Genomic DNA, 14,200 nt, shown 5'->3' with positions numbered 1-14,200 from the left:
AAATCAACAAGGTTGATTTTGTTCTATACATAAGAAATTCTATCGCGTCCTTAATCTATCATTGAGGCTTTTTTCAAGTTAAAATGTATTGAGCTCTTTCCATGTGTCAACTTACTTAAATAATATAACTTCATAAAGTAGGTATCATTACTATGCTCATTAGAGAACAGAAGAAATGAGGCAAGGGTGTTATGCAAGTTACCCCAGATCACATGATTAGCACAGGACAGAGTTGGGACTCAGGCAGACTGGCTTCCAAAGCCCACACTGTAACCCATTATTGTACTTCTTTGGAACTTCTGAATCACGTGTTCTCCTATTGGATAATTATTAGTCTCCAGTAGTACACATGCATTAGAGGTTCAGCCTGGGAGTCAGGTAACTTGGGTTCTTGTTCTAGGTTTTAATTTCGAGGGAACAACATTCTAGGTAGGGGAAATGCATGTACAAAGGCCTAATGGCTATAGAGAGGAAGAAGGAAGGCCAACATTAGGAGCAGTAGGAAACCACTGTAGTGTTTTAAAGCTAGGGAGAAGGGGCGAGGGGGCGCGGTTAGCTGTGACGTGATCACAGATTCTACCAATATCACCATGGCTGCCCAAAAAGACAGCAAAAGTGGATTTTGGAAAATTTGTTAGGAGTCTACTGAGAAAATCCAAGCAAGAGGTGAAGGAAGGTTGGGCTAGGGTGGTGTGTGTGTGTGTGTGTGTGTGTGTGTACGTGGGTGGGAGGGATGGAGAAAAAGTATTTTAAAACATGTACCCTTGATTGAAACTGGTTTTGATTAAATTATGTAAAGACACTTTAACAAAACATTCCAGAAATTACATATCTAAAGAAGTATTGCTGCCTTCATATCGTCCTATTAGGAGGTTCCACTGCTCCTAATGCTTCAATGGCTCTAAACAATCCTGGAAAGCCTCTTTTAGAACTTTCTTCAGAGCCAGGGTATGAGCCAAACTAGAAAAATAGGCCTAATGCCACATATACATAGACATACTTCCTAAGTCCCCAAAGCGAACCACGTGTAATGTTGTTAAATTGTTGCAAGGTTTATAAGAACTTCCTTTTATGACTTTGACCTTCCAATGTATACAGTGAGGTCACTTCTGTAAGAAAATAAGCAAATACTGTGTGGGGGGGAAAAGCTAAGTCATCTGATTCTTCACCAAAAAATGAGGATATGTTTTTGTTTGTTTTTTTTCATAAAGAGTGAGCCAACTCAGGAAACTCAAGGCAGAAGAAATACTTGGACAGTCAGGGATTTTTTTGGGGGGTGGGGGTGGGGGTGGGGGTATCATATAACAAATATACTTTAGAAGGTTGACAACAAATATCCCACAGGGAAAAAAAAAAAAGAATGGCATTATGTCCATCAGTTTTAGGAGCAGTGGGAAGCATGATGGGCAGAGTTCAAATTTCAGAACCAAGCTTAGGAGTCCAACTCTAGTTCTCTAACTAGCTGTGCAAGCTTGGACCAATTCTCTCTCTGATCCTTATTGTCCTCATCTGTAAAAGGGAGATACATATGCCAGGAGTTTTGCGAAGTTTTATTAATGGAGCCCTAATTCTAACCTCCCCACTTCACCTAACCACCTTTTCTTCATATTAAAGAACAAGAAACCAGGGGTGGCTGTTTGGCTCAGGTGGTTAGAGCACAGGCTCATAACACCAGGGTTGCAGGCTCGATTCCCACATGAGCCAAGGAGCTGCACCCTCCACAACTAGATTGAAGCCAACGACTTGACTTGGAGCTGATGGGTCCTGGAAAAACGCACTGTTCCCCAATAAAATTTAAAAAATTAAATTAAATTACAAAAGAACAGGGAGCCGTGAGGGAAGCAGGGAGTAGAGGACAATCATCCAGGTGCTTTCGGGCTACACCGGCGTCGCCTTTCTCAGCTCTGCAATATCAGTGCACAGAGAAAGAATTCCTGGCTACTTTATCAGCCTCAGAAAAGAAGGGCTGGGGGGCCCGCGGGCAGTGCCTTCAGTGCAATAGACATTCCTAGAGCATTCTGTCAGTTACGGAAAGAAGCAGCCTCATGTAAAGACCTGAATCATTTCAAGAAAATGAAACGAACTCAACGCCTCAGAGTAGTAGATTGGTTGAACGGTGAGGCATATACCCAAAGGCACAATCACATGATGGAATTATATACTGAGGCATTTTAAATGACATGGGAGATGTTCAGAATAAGTAAATGTTGCTGCAAAACAGTATATAGACTATGGGTTCCAACCTTTTTAAGATAATTGATTTATAGGGAAAAATAGAAGGAGATAAAAAGTGTTGATGAACTCTGACAGGCAGGATTATGGAGGTAGTAAATGTTTTCTCTTCTAAAGCTTATACAATAAATGTAATATTTGCTAATACAAAGTTATAATAATGATAGAGCATTTGGAAAAAAAACTCCACAGGGCACAAATTGAGACTACATTGTTCACCACCTCATAATAACAAGCATTTAAAGAAAAGTGTTTTGTTTTGTTTTTTCCTGAGAAGGGCGATAGAGAATTTGTAAAAGGGAAAAGTGACTCTTTTGATTCTCTGCAAATTTCCTCTTTTTAAAAATCTTGTCCCACACTCCAAAGAATTATTTCCCCCCAGAATTAAGAGTGGAAAAAAGTAATAAACCTGGCTCTTTTCTTGCTCCAGGATGCTCAATGTTGAGACTTAGGAGTAGGGAAATTTCACATAATTCAGGCCGGAGGCTCCTGGCCCTGCCACTGGGTCTGTGCCCTCTTGGCATTCACTTCCCGACCATCACCTCTCTGGGTAGCAGCGAGATAACTGGGGAAATTCCTGTCCTATAACCTCCGCAGTGGTCCAGGAAGGGGGAGGAAAGAAAGCACAAGGCCCAGCCTTCCTTAAGTTCTTAAAACAAGAGTACTTAAAACGCTCTACGTGTATCATTACTGTAATTGTTAAGAGTAATTTACTGAATTCTTTCCATGAGCCAGGTATACATGGCATTGTCTCATTTAATTTTTACATTGGCCACTTAGGTAGTATCCTTATTTCACAGATATAGACACAGGCTGAGGTCAAGCAATGCACCTTTACAGAGTGCAAAGCTATTTCTTCACACTACTCTCTAAGATGAGGAATCTGTTTTAACATGGGGAATGAAAGGACAGATGGCTTTAAAATCCCTTTTGTGGGTCTACATGGCTGATCCAAACATTTTCAGTTTTTGGTTTCAATAGAGGGAGCCTGTACTTAGTAAGGCAATGGGGGAAGCCAAACCTGGGCCTATTTCACTAGATTATGAGTGGCAGATTTTAACCTGACCTTGAAGAAGGTAAGGTATGGTGGGAGACTAGATATTAGCAGCAAACAACCAGATCATGGTGCATCTTGACAATAGGGCCAACTAATTTTGGAGTTTGCTGGAGGGAGGGAATAAATGGCTCTCCCAGGGAAGCAAAAGGCAGAATAGTCTAGGTCAGTGGATGATGTTCCGATGCTTGGTAGACCAGCTCAACCCAACCTGCAAAGGCTGAGGGCTCTGTGTAAATAGCTGTGAAATTATTTTGGCCAGGTATATATGCTATCATAAAATAATATTTTACTCAGGTCCTAAATAAGACGATCTGCTATTAATCCTTAAAGTACCATATGTGTTAATACTGACTTATCGATATACACACATAATAGAAAGACAAAGAGACAACATGGCTATAATAAATTACTGAGTTTTCATTTCTAGCTTGGATGATAGTGGGGCTGCATCAAGAGCTGTTTGAAGGAAAACAGTGGACTGAGGCACTGACTTATTTTCATAGTATCTATTTGGCTTGCTATCTGAGAATCAAATTCCCTCATGGTTGGTCTTAAGGGAAGTTCATTTTAAAATTAGTAACTCTCGACTTAAAAAATTTAATTGCTTTTTGGAGGGGAGAGTGAGGAAGGAAGAAGTGGAAAAGGAAGCATTTTCCTAGAATTATGAATTAGCAACGTTGGATCCTTGTCCCACCAGCTCTGCCCCCAACCAACTATGTAATTCTGAATAAATCTCTTAAATTTCAGATTCCTCCCCTGTACAATGAGATTCTAAAAGGCAGGTGATGTTTGAGATTGTCAGTTTTCTGTGTGACAAGCTAGCATCCCATGGGTATTCATAACAACAGTAAAAGACAATCCATTGAGCAGGTGCCCTTGAATGCGGAGTAAGTATCCCCATAGATCCAACGCTCTAAAACGCTGACACTTGTGAATGGCTGTCTTTATCCTTCAGAGAATGGATGGTGGGCACTCTTGAGTTGGGGAGCTTTGTTAAGCTCTCTGGTAGAAGAGCTTTCCCCTCACTCTGTCCCCATCTGTCATGGAGAAAAGGAAAAGCAAGTGGGTAAGAGTATAAGATTTGGAAGATGCATCCCTGGAATCAGAGAGTCACCTGGAAGGCACCTCCTCCTCCAGTTGCTCTGACCTGAACTCTCTAGTTTATCTTGTGCAAATTAAATTCCAACTATCACCAGATGGGAGCTATCCATTGCTGGGACCTGTCAGGCCTTGGGATTTATGCTCTCCCAGAAGCAAAGGTCTGATCTTTGGGGTCCCAGGAGGAATTGTTAAGGTACTAAGAAGGACAAATGAGGTACAGAACTAACTACAAACACTTCAGTCTTAATGAATTCAATACATAGTGTGTCACAGAGTTAAAAGTGTGGGAAGATTTGTCTTTTCAAATTTATGTTTCCTTATTCTGAGGACCTGTTTGGCAGGCACAAATCTACTGGACTTGTCACAGAGAAACAGGGACTACTCAAAGGGGGCACTAAGTAATACGGAGGACAGCTTCTAGAAATCAAGAAGGGGAATTTTCCATGTGGTCGGGCAAACATAGCATCGCGTATCTTGCTCACCTACTCAAAAAATGTTGACCTTTATGCTTCAAAGCCTCGTGTGGTAGTTCAAGCCTGCTTAGCAGCGTATGGGGCCTTGTACCAGGCTCTGGGTATTTTTATGGGTTTTACTTGTTCAGTAATAGTGGCCTACAAATTTGTAATTCTTTTCTTCCCACCCCATCCTCCCCTCATCTGTTCTATAAGCGTTTGATGCATTCCATTTATCACTTTTCTGTCCCAGCTAAAACAATGTCAGGGAATTGCCTAATGGGAATCCCTATACAAGCACCCAGAGAAAGGGCGGATAAGTGACCGCCCATACATCGAGCACTTTCAAGGCTTTAATCACTACTTAAAAGGTAAAACCACGAAGAAAGCTGGAGCTTTCCTCTGCGAGAACTGTCCATCTTCATCCCCGGGCTGAAGTTTCCCACGAGTGAAACAAGGCATCATCTCATCACCTCCAAGATTTCGCCGACACTTCTCTACATTGGCAATTATTTCCTTTATAACGCGAAACGCTTTCTAGCGCTCCAGCCTCTTAAGAGGTCCCCCAGGTTTCAGGTGTTCCCATTGTGCGGGAGACGCTCCCGGCTTTAATTTTCTACTTCCCAGGCCCAAGCCCGCCCACCGGCGTCGAAGCCAACTCCTTACTGGTCCAGAAGTGTGCTCGTCTCCGAAGCGAGCCAATCAGAGCCTTACTTTCTGCCCGGGGGATTTGGGAAACGGAAAAGACCGCGACCTGTTCCTGGGGGTAAGGCGGGGCCATTAATGAGTGACAGCTCGTCCCTCCAATAGGCAGAGCGCTAGGAACTGCCCCTTCTGGCGCCCGGGCTAGAAAAGAGAGTTGATGCCGGCGGCAGTGATGAGTCCTAGGCGGCGCTGCTTGCTCTGCGGCTTCGAAGAGCGGCTTCTGCTGGTGGCCTCTTTGCAGGTGAGTGGCGGTTTTGTTTTAGAACATTGCTGTTGAGGACGTTCCCATTTTTAAACGATGTGGGTGGTTTATTTTGGAGCGCGAGAAGACCGTTCCTTTCCTCCCCTGGTTCAGTCTTTGAATCTGGCGCTCGCTCGTCCGCCCCTCAAGGTGCCAACCCTCCCTGATCCGCCAGGTCACTTTCTGCTGCCCCTTATCTCAGAATGAGCCTCTCGGGGAATCCCAGATCTGTCAGCTGACAGGAGGACTCACCTTGGCCGTGGTGCCTGGACGGCAAGAATAAAAAGGAGTTGGAGGGATGAACTCATCTCTCCTGGACGTGGGAGGCACCGGGTGGCCGAGCCCCTTGCACAGCAGGGCTCCTGGGAGGGAAGCTCGGCGTGTTTCCAGGGCCATGCACTCTACTCAGGGCGATGGTAGACCTGGCGCTCACAGAGCAAGTACATACAGAAAACCTGAATGCCATGAAAGGAAAAGGAGGTGAATATTTGCAGTGGTTTCATGTAGCGCCCAAATCTGGAGCTAAATCACAGGTTCTTGGAACCACTGGGTGGTGGGGGGGAAAGTGTATTTTCTCCTCCTTTTAAAGGTATGGGAGCTGTGTCCCTAGAGAAGGGCAATAGAAATGCATAATGGAAGTAAAGCTCACAGTTAAGTTTTGAAGGATAATTGGTTGTTAGCTAACTTTCTATAACTCCCATTCCCCTACCGCCTCCCTTTCAAATTCCGGAGGATTTATATAGCCTGTGAGTGGTACCACAGTGTTAACTGGCTGAGTGCAGACTTCTGGGGGGTAAAAAAAAAAAAAATCAAGCTCTATCTTTCATCCGGAGCTACTAAGGTTTTCTATAAGGAAAGCAGAACACATGTTAATTTGTCCTTTATTTTAAAACTGCCTTGTAGCACCTCATACACTATTGCTCCTTCTCAAATGGTGGTGGACTTTCGAGAAGCATAATTCACTCAAATGGTGCAGTGAAAGGAGCTCTGCGTTGCAAGTCAAGATGCCTAGGTTTTAGTTTTGAAGCTGTTGCTATTTGTGTATTCTTAAATCACTTCAACTCTCTGACTCTTAATGTTTGCATCTTTAAAAAGCGGATGTTGCATTAGATTATTTTTGAGGTCCATGCCTGTGTCAAAAGTCCGTTTTAAAATGAAGATCGTTAGACATTTTCCACCACAAGTCCGTAAACAAAATCTCATGACAGTAAATGCCATTCCAATCTGTTAGCAAAGAACAGTTCCCAGTTGCAAACTATTCTTTTGTGTCCATATTGAAACCAGACCAAACCAAGCCAAACAGATCATGGTAAAAAAGTTGGTCTTTGTACAAAAGCATAATGTGGTAGAAAATGTCATTTTCTATTCCATCACTCAGAGGCAGCTACTGTTGGTGTTTGGGTATACGTTTCAGTCTCTCTTCCTCTTTTGCTTTCTTCAGTTGGTTGAAATTAAGTGGCACCTTTCATTTTAAGCAATGTCTGATACTAAACTCAGCCATGCCTTCTTCTTTATGTGTCTGGTGGCCAGAGAACAGAAGACACACAAATGTTTGAACTGATAAGTCTCTTGAACATCCTTGGAATCTGGTGTGAGGGGATGTTATTATGGGGAAACAGGACTAAAAGAAACGCTTAATAACAAATCTTGCGCTGAAGTTTGGCCACAAATATGGAAAAAAACACATACTTTTATAAAATGTAAATTCAATGTCAGCCACTTCACTAAAGCATTTGGATTGTGGAATATTGATTAGGATTTGGTATGCTTCTAGGACTGTATCTTACCATCCACTTCCCTGGCCCCGAAGCACGCGCACGCGCGCGCCCATGCGCACGCGCACACACACACCTATCTGATTTTGTTCCTCCTTCCACCTCCCGACTTAAACTTTCCTCTTTACCTGCCACCCCCATTTTACTGTACTCCCAGCTGTTGCTTCTGCTTATGCCATCAGCAAGGGAGGGTCACCGTTGGGGTCTGAGGCCTGTGCCATGCGTTAGTCAAAGCCTGCTCCATTCAACCCAGGATACCTCTCACTCCTTGGTAGAGGCTTCACCATCACCTTCGTTAGTCTTCTTTATAGCCCCTTGAGAGCAGTAATTTCATTATCCTCATCTTTTCGGATAAAGAACCTGAGGTCCGGAGAATTTAAATAACTTTGTCAGGATCACACTGTCAGTAAATAGCAGAGTTGGGACTGATGTCCAGGTTGCTCGACTTGAAACTTTTGAGATTTGGTAGAAATAGGGTGTGTTGACAAAAGCTGCTACTCTGGGGGAGAAAGTAACCAGAGATAGGAAGGAGGTGACACGAGTGGGTGCCATGCCCATTGGTAATGCCATGCAGGCTGAAACAAGCACCATGCCCAGGCAAACACACATCTCATGACACAGATCTATCTCTTCCCTGTGAATAGCGGTCTACTGTTTATGGTTTGGTACCCTCGTAACAAGTGATTGGTAGGAGATGTCAAGTTGGAGAATAACGGTAACAGTGCCTAGAAAACACTTGTAAGGAATAGGATTTTCTCCTGGTAAAGAGGTGTTCTCATAATGCAAATATAAATGGAAAAGTTTCTATAAAGCTTTAGGAAAAGTAATAGATGCTGGAACACTCGGTGCTTTTAGGTGTCGTCATGTTTGAACTTTTAATATTGAGCTTGATTTGGAGAAAGGAGTATTTTGTTAAGACTCTAGTGAACTCAGCTCCAGATTTCATTTCCTTTAAGAACTGTTCCTTTTTAATTTATCAGAAACATGGTTAACCTCTCTTTTTTTTCTCCTCTCCAGTATAGCTAGCCTATCTTTTGTAGTGTTAGGTTCCTAATGCAGTGGGGTTTAAGAGTCAAGCAGTGAGAATTTGGACCTGGGATAACATCTGAGTGGTCTGCGATTTAAGGGTAAGCTTTGGATCAAACCAACTGTCTCTGTAGCTCTTCTTTTATGTTATTTCAACATTACATCACTGATCACATTTCTTACACAATTTTAGGACACAAAACAAACTTAAGTTTTTAGGCTGCTCTCTGTCATTTTCCCTGCCTGTTCATGCGCTGTCATACTAGAGTGTTCGACATTATTGCTTTTCAAACACCTGGGGAAGGGAGGAGGCAATGTCTTAGGAGCATTAATTTAGAAGACAGGACAAGCCTCAAGTATGGTGAGGAAGGGGAAGGCATGTGAAATTACATGGTTTAATCAGGGGCAGGAGTAGGGGGCATAGCGAGATTGTTAGGCTACAGTGGTTGAAACTGCCTAGAGCTCTTGGAAATACAGTAGAGGTAACCTCAGTAAATGCAGTGCCTTATGTGTGCACAGTCCCTTATCTACCTACCCTCTTCATCCCTGCCTTGCCAAAACTATGCTAATCTTGAAACATAGTTTCAATTTTATGGTGGCATCTATGGAGAGAATATTTTTTGCTCTATACCCAATTTGGAAGATATATATCTATATATATATCTATATATCTATATATATATATTTACACACACACACACACACACACACACACACACACACACACACATACAGAGGGTGCCAAAAAAATGTATACACATTTTAAGAAAGGAAAAAACTATTAAAATTGTAATAATATATACCGATCACAAAAGATGAATACAAGTCATGTGTATACATTTTTGTGGCACCCCCCCCATATATATAAAATGTACACATTTTAAGAGATGTTATCTATGTGTCATTTTTCAAAGCTGAATTGAATTACGGTAGCAACGTGTACTATGACGTTTGCTTAAAAGATGACGTTAATCAAATAAATGCCAGCATCATTCATTGTAGTATAATTTTAATACAGTTTTTTCCTTTCTAAAAATGTGTATACATTGTTTTGGCACTGTGTGTGTGTATGTGTGTGTGTATGTATAAATTTGTGGTAAAGGTATTTGAAAATATAAGTCAACTGCACAGTGTGTTCCCTTTGAATCACCTATTTGTTTCTTTATTGCCAAGGCAATTGCCTAGCACCCCTTCTTGAGCAATATACATCCATCTGAAGTGTGAGGCACCGTGATGATTTATGAAGATGTCTAGTAGAAGTAAAATCTGTCAAAATGACAGAGTATCCTTTTGAAGTTGGTTAACAAGATGAATAATTTTTTCTCTATAGTTTTACCTTGAACCCATTATTACATAATTCAGTTAAGCAACAGTAAACTACTCAGGTTGATTCAAAGGTACTCAGTATTGTACTCTGTGAGGAATAAAAAACAATATGAATGGGTTCCATTCCTCAAGATAGTTGCAGTTCTTGCCAAGAATAAAGTCAGGTGATTTCATAATGTTGGGATTGTCCCATGACAGGGTGCTTAAAGGTGCAAAAAACGCTGGTGCGATTAGTGGATCTGAGTAGGGTATCAGGTACTGGAAAACTAAAGAGTAACAATAGTTCATGTGCATGAAAATTATGAAATTCTAGTTTCAATATTCATACATAAAGTTTTATTGGAACACAGCCTTATTCATTCATTTAGGCATCGTCTGTAGCTGCTTTTGGCTACAATGGCAGAATTAATTGCAGCAGAAACCACAAAGCCTAAAAATTACTGTTTGACCTTTTACAGAAAAAGTTGAGCTAAGCTGTAGTGTTTTTCACATCATCTCTATGACATTTCAGCAGTCATTATCCTGATGCAAATCTTTATTATATGTTACCAGAATTGCTATGCGAGCCTCACAAGCATTCATATCTCTGGCGTTCCCATCTCTGTATTCGTAAGTGCTAGCTGATCCTCCTAAGATACACATTATTAAACCTCTAATGATGTCCCAATACTTATAGAAGAGCCTGCATTTTTTGGCACAAGGCCCTTGTGGGGCCACTGTTCAGTCTTATCTTTCTAGGCTTGTCTCCTACCTCCTCGTCATACCCTGTACTCATATAATTTTCCAAGTGGGACATGCAAGTGTGAAAGGGGCCCTGTAATTATTATGTTGGGGGAACAGGCCTAAAGCAAGACGGTGTTAGGCAAACCAGGACGGACGGTCACCCCACCCAGACTCCAGTCAGTTTGAATGGGCCATCATTTAACATATGCCTTTGTCCCCTGGCCTCCACTCCCTGTTCCCTTAGGCTAGCATTCCTTTTCCTTTTTCTATAAATTGAAATCTTAAACATCCTTCCAAATCCAGCTGAAGGAGTGCTGTGTCCACAGCCTTCCTCAGAAATAATCACGTCTTATTCCACCTCCCTTAGGAATGGAGTGCTGTGGATTGCTTTCTGCTTTAGTGACACACACACACACACACACACACACACACACACACACAAACACACACGCGGGCGCGCACATGCATACACATGCAGACATGTCACCTTTTCCTCACTAGTTCCTTGATGACACAATCCATGTTGGATTCTGTATTCCTCACAGACCTAGCATTGTTCCATGCTCACGTGGGGGTTGCGACACATGTTTGTAGAATGAATGAATTGACCAGACTGGGGAGACTTCTGAGCCTTTGGGGTCGTCAGTTTATAAACCACCCGTTTCAACATGATGAAATAGTGCGGAAGCTGGGTTTCCAAGGTCCGAGGACACCGCCTTGGGTGCCAGTGTGGCAGGGTGGCAGATTGGGTCAGAGCATAACTACAGACTTTGGGGTCCAGCCTGCCTGCGACGGCACTCCAGCGCTGCCAGTTACAGCCTGTGTCACCTCCCCTCCTAAGTTTCTGCGTCTGTAAAATAGGAGCTCTCGCAGTACCTCCTCACAGAGCGGTGGTTAAGGACCCAAGTAGGCCCAAGCACATGGTGAGCCCTCCGTCAATGTCAGCTGCTCTGCCATCGTGTGGTAACTTCATCCTCAAAGCACTGTCACTGGTGGGAAGCAGAGGCCCGATACATAAGAGTAGGGCTGGGGGACATAGAGCACAAAATCTTAAAGAATATTGTTCCTTGATGGAAGTAGTCAGCTTCAGGGTGTGACTCCCGAGAGAAGGTGGTCTCCGCTTACTAAGAAATAACTGATTGGCAGTCTTTTGAGAGACCATTTCAGTGGAGTGGGCAAGGCGCACATTAAGTGTCAGGGGACTCAAAAAATAATAATGGCTAGAAGGAAGGAAAAATAGCAGAGAGGAAGGGGTGGGAAGGTGAGGTACAGTCACAGAAGAGTAAATTGATTTAGTCATTTTTTGGAGCCACACCATACTTTAAAAAAGAAGGAAGCCTGGGCTATGATAATTCCGTGACCTGGGGGGCCCCCTTGTTGGTATGAAGTAAATCGTTGACTAAAATTAGTGCTTAATTCAAGTGTTGGTAACCCTCGCCGAGGAATAAATGAGGAACCTTAAGAGCCAACTCCCGGATGGAGAGCTTTACCAAAAACAACAAAAAAAAACGAGGCTTGATTTAAATAAATAGCGTTTAATTTGAGCATGGGGAGTATATACCCATATTCTTAGTAGGGTACCTCTTTATAAATCGGGGCGACGATTGCCCAACTTGACTTTGTGCCTTGAGGTTTTTCTCAAGAACAGTCTTAAGCCGAGTGCTTCTTGACCCTCACCTTGTTTGTGTTCATTTTATGAAGTGTGCTGCCTGGGTTTGGGAGGACAAGCTGTGACTGGAGATGCTCCTGTGAAGTGAAGCCCAGGGAGCCTAGCTCCTCAAACCCAGACTCTCTAAAGTCTGCAGTGGTGAGGTCGGACGGGCTCCGGGATCAGGGGAGGAGGGCCTGGGCTTGGCACTGGGTGGCTGTATGTTTTTGAGCAAATTAATTGGAGCCTCTCTTTTCTCTGGAGATGACGGCCATTCCTGAACATCCTAAACTGTAAAGAGTACAAAAATATAACGGATGGTGATTCTTGGCTCCGGCTTTGCCGCTGGGATTCTTGAGTTCAAGCTTTCTGACACCTCAGGCCTGCCCGCTGACTTTTTACTTTAGTAAATACCGTGAAAACTGTCGAGCCTCTGCCTCGTTAGCACAATACAATCATTTTTGCCTAGCTGACTTTGATTCAAACCTGTCTACTAAGTACCTAGGTATGTGTCAAGTGTTATGCTAGGATCTAAAACAGTAAGACCAGCCACGATGCAGCTGACGGTGTAATGGGCCACATAGATGTTGAACCAGTGATATGTCACAAGTGACCCATCACTGCTCCCGGGTTGGAAAGCAGGGCGCTGTAAGAGCGTATACCAGGCAGATCTGACCACTTCCTCATGGGCAAGGAGGACGGGCAGAGAAGTCTGCCTAGATCAGAGGTTCTCAAAGCGTGGTCCTCATACCGCGGTATCAGCATCGCCTGGGAGCTTGCTAGAAATGTGAATTTCAGCCCCATCCCCACCCACAGACTTGCTCAGTCAGGCTCTGGAAGTGGGGTGTCCAGTCATCTGTTTTAACCAGTTCTGCTAGTGACTCTGATGCACTTTAAAGTTTGAGAGTCACCAGCCTAGAGAAAATAACATTTAAGCTGAGCTCTCAAGAGGCACCGTTCAGTACAGTAGGAGCTGGTCACCTTTGGCTCTTGAGCCCTTGACATGTTGGCTCGTCCAAACTGAAATGTGCTTTCAGGATAAAGTATCCACCAGGTGTCAAAGACTTACTATGATAAAAAAGAATGTAAAATACCTCATTAAGAATTTTATATAGATCATATGTTGAAATTATAATATTTTGAACTTACAGGGTGAAATAAAATGTATTATTAAAATTCATTTCACTTATTTCTTTTTACCTTTTAATGTGGCGTTTAGAACATTTCAGAGGGTGTATGGGACAGGTATTATATTTTGAGTGGACACAGCTGACCTAAAGGATGACTAGAGGTTACCTAAAATCAGAAGGGAGTGAAGTGGCAATGGAGGGGAGGGGATGATGGGTTGGGTGGTGAGGGTTCCTGTAGAATACAGGATGTGCAAATGTCCTGAGGCAAGAAAGAACATGTCCTGCTCAAGGAAATGAAAGCAAAGCCTTGCAGGTCACATTAAGGATTTCTAAACTTTATCCTAAGATCAACAGGAAGTAACTGAGGGTTTTAAATAGGGTACTTAGCTTTCAGGAGGTTTGCAGCTAATAAGTGAGGGAGATAGCAAGACTCTCAGAATCAAAGCTCTCCCCCACAAAATGGTGAGGTGGCGGCATTTCATCAGGAAGTACCATTGAGAGGGAGGGAGCCGGACCCTGTTTATCACCTGCCCCTGCCCCAGAATATGAGGCACAAACACTCCCCACTAAAGAGAAGCGGACACCTGGGAGGTAGTTTTGCCATCAGTCGGTTTTCAGCTTGGTTATAGCTCAGCCGGAGGAAGCGTTCCAGGACGAGTGCGACAGTTGAGTGGGAGTCTGATGACAGAGCTGAGGCTCTGCGAGGAAGGGGCAGTGGGTTTGATGAAGGTGGGTCAGGGACAAGGAAACCCGGGCTAGAGGGATTAGAGGGTGTGTCCTCTGA

At 43.2% G+C, this 14,200-nt stretch overlaps 1 protein-coding gene across 1 annotated transcript in view; it reads left to right on the top strand.

The window, feature by feature from the left end:
* Nucleotides 1–5,666: 5,666 nt before the first annotated feature.
* The window catches only part of BPGM (bisphosphoglycerate mutase), a 29,119-nt gene continuing 20,585 nt past the window's right edge, over nucleotides 5,667–14,200 (top strand). The window contains exon 1 of the mRNA XM_019654815.1: nucleotides 5,667–5,788. The gene's annotated coding sequence lies outside the window, so the exon portion shown is untranslated. The remainder of the gene's footprint in view (nucleotides 5,789–14,200) is intronic.

Source organism: Hipposideros armiger, unplaced genomic scaffold (genome assembly GCF_001890085.2).
Source record: "Hipposideros armiger isolate ML-2016 unplaced genomic scaffold, ASM189008v1 scaffold_231, whole genome shotgun sequence".
Lineage (NCBI taxonomy): Eukaryota > Metazoa > Chordata > Mammalia > Chiroptera > Hipposideridae > Hipposideros > Hipposideros armiger.
The sequence above is the reverse complement of the archived record's forward strand: the minus strand, read 5'-3'. Positions and strand labels throughout refer to the sequence as shown.